This window comes from Sylvia atricapilla, chromosome 1 (genome assembly GCF_009819655.1).
Source record: "Sylvia atricapilla isolate bSylAtr1 chromosome 1, bSylAtr1.pri, whole genome shotgun sequence".
Lineage (NCBI taxonomy): Eukaryota > Metazoa > Chordata > Aves > Passeriformes > Sylviidae > Sylvia > Sylvia atricapilla.
Window position 1 is genome coordinate 22,468,526 of NC_089140.1, and position 3,289 is coordinate 22,471,814.

Sequence of the window (3,289 nt, forward strand, 5' to 3'; positions counted from 1 at the left end):
TTTGGTGGAGTTCAACATGTCAGGAACAGTCAACCAGTTTTTTCAAGTAGAAATGTAGTAATTTCTGTCTAAAAACCAATATATAAATACTTAAGCACAAATACAAATCTGCTCTGAAATGACGCTGTTCACAATAATTATGTATCTTCTGGAAGCCTTATCAGCTAAGCTATGTCAACACTGTTTCAAAATCTTGCTTCAAAAAGTAACCTACACTACTAAATAGAAGGAAATGACTGGGAGACTGGCATATAGTTAGCTTATCTCTGAACTCATTGTATCATTGAAAGGAGCTAAAGCTCTAGTAGGTGTAATTATTACTTGGAATTACTTGGAAGGCAGTGTTCATAAAAAAGAATTTAAAACATTAGAAAAACTTCACAAAGAACCTACCTTTAAGCAAGCTCCTTTTTATCACTAATAAAAACCAACATTCAGTAAGTTTTCAAGTTAAGAAAATTTTCCCTTTTTGTTTGCTTTATGCACTATCAAATTTATTAGTGTTGGCAATCTCACAGTGAAACTGCCAAAATTTCAAAGGCATTTAAAGGCCTGTAAAGAGGTGGGTAGTTCCAGAGCTGCTTGGCTATGGCATCAATCCCTTCTCATTTCATTCCTGCTTAAAACATGGAGGTGTAGTAGCACGGGATACTGGTGAAAACACAGTGACTTCCTTCAACTCCAACAGCCACTGAAGGCAGCCTTTGATCATATTTCTTCATCCTACAGATTTATTTTTATCACTCTCCTCTTGCTTTTCCTTTTTCTAGTTTGAAACCACCATTTTTAGTCTTAAAACAAGGTACTCACAGAATACATTATAGAAATCAAAATGCTAAGGAATAGATTTTTGTTGGGAAAATCCTTTCAAATAAAAATACCTCTTTTTAAAATGCCACCTCATTAACAATGTTCTCTCAGGAATTTACATGAAATTAATTTATAATATCTTAAAAAATCACATCTCTAAGTGAAAAAGGTTCTGAAGGCTGACTTCTATATTTTATTTTCCTTTCTGATATTATTCACTTTGTCATTCATGCACTGAGGGATCATCACCTGAAACAAGGATGAACCCATGAATTCAAGTTGGCAGAGATCAAAATTATTGACAACAAATAATCCTGTGAAATATTACATGAAGTTTGTAGGATGGAAGCATCATGAAGACAGCCACTGATCACGTTTATTAAGTTAGTCATTAAAATTTCTATTTCAGAACAAGAAAAGTCAAGAAAAGTCAAGAAAAATCAATCTGTGATCACCTTTGTAAAATCTAACATACTTGAAAGCTACGCAAAAGCTTGGGCTGAAGGGGAAGGTCCTTAAAGCAGAGAACCTATCCACGTACTTTGGAAAGATTTTTTTGAGATAATGACTGAATATAAATGGGATTTAGAGAAAAACCTTGTTGCGTTCTTAATTCTGCAGGACTTCTGAAAGAATTCCAAAGCTGCAGCATATGCTACATTTAAACCCAAGGACTCCAGCACAACTCCTTGATGCTGAGTTTTATTAGATGGCTCATATGGCTCATAGTAAAAGTGTCTACTTCTGTGATTATTAATTTTTTAGTTGATAGCTGAAGTGGAGTAAAGTGAAATATTTCCCTCAAAATTCTTCCAACATTGATACCTTTCCATAGCACGTTTTTAAAACTGTTGTACTTCCACTTATTCTTTCTATTATGGCAGCTGAGGTGATGCTGATGAGCTGCCATCCATCTAGAGGGACTTTATTGTACTGAAGAGTGTATCCCTGGTATAAGTAAAGTATACAATCCTTGGTATTGTTATATTGTTAAATCTCTTTATCTTTTTCCATAAAACTGTAAAATTAATACATCAATATTTGGCCTTGGGTATGTTGGTGAAGTTATTGCTCTCAATTAGAAAGACCATTATGCCAACTTACCACTTGTGTGCATGTTCAAAAACACAAGGAAAGAAAAACTGACTTTCATTTTTTGATTATTTCAACTCTAAATAAACCTGTATTGCTAAAAGATTTCAGCTTATTTTCTACATATTTCCATCTAAGTTAGTTATTCTCTAGACTGAGAGAAACACCACATATAGCACAAAAAACTGCTGGTGGAAGTTTTTAAATTGTTTGGAAAAGAGATTTTATAGCTTCTTTTTTTTAGACCTGATGACAGTACACTACTTAGTAATTTATACCATGAGAAAAAAGAGAGAGGGGGTAAAACTGTGATTTGAGGTAGCTGTACCCTTTTGATTTTCAAGCAATCATATACAAATCCATGAAGTACACAGGGAGAATAAAAGAGAAGGAACAAAGTATTATTTATCACAAAACTCAGAATGTGCATTGACTATGCATAAATCAGTTTGGAAACCTTTAAAATGTTACCAGCCTTTTGTGACAGAATTATATATATCTCTGTGACATAGGCACACTTGTACGTAAACAGGATTGATTCACTGAGGATAAAGAATTGAGTCAGCCTCTGCATCACTGATTAGCAGCTTCTGAAGTAAAAAAAAAAATGACAGAGTGATGTTCTGCCATCAGGCTTGACCGTGAAGTGCTCACAGCCCTGTTACTGAGGATCAGTTATGATACACCCAATGCAAACAGGAGAGAAAGGTGATAGAATCAGTCCTGACCTGGCAAACAGTCTCTTCAGGAGACCAGATACATTTTTGAAGTCAGGTATTTGGACAACAAAACATCTAAATATCCTCAAACTTCAGCGTGTTAAATGATTCTGTTTCAGTAATTCTTAGCATCATGTATGTGTGATGAGCTACTTAATGTTATAAAAGGCTCCAGAAAATGCACAATGTCACATTTCAAATGAAAGGTTGCTTAATTCCCTGCTGGCATGAGTTTGTTGGCATAAACTTGTTCTCTGTTGAAACAAATCTAGTGTTATGTCAATAAATTTAACACCTTCAACCCATAACATATAGGACACCAGCTTTTTCTTTATTTTTGTTTTTTGAGGTCAAGTTGTGGATTGATTACATGAGATGAATTAACACTGGTTAGTACTTCTGCTGGCATCTCTGGGCCAATCTACACATTAATACATTAACCTCCTGCTAGACGTTAAAGAAGTGCAGCACACTGAATCTAAGGCTCTGTTGAGTGGACCAGCTTCAAGCAGGATGCTCTTAACAGTAGTAAGGACTAAATTCAAACACTATGTACCACAGAAGCAGCACACGGCACAAAACCAGGGTGTAATTTGATACATACTTGTACTGGTATCCAAGGAGGGCTCTGGGCCTGTGACTTGATCTTCGAAGAACTATCTACAACT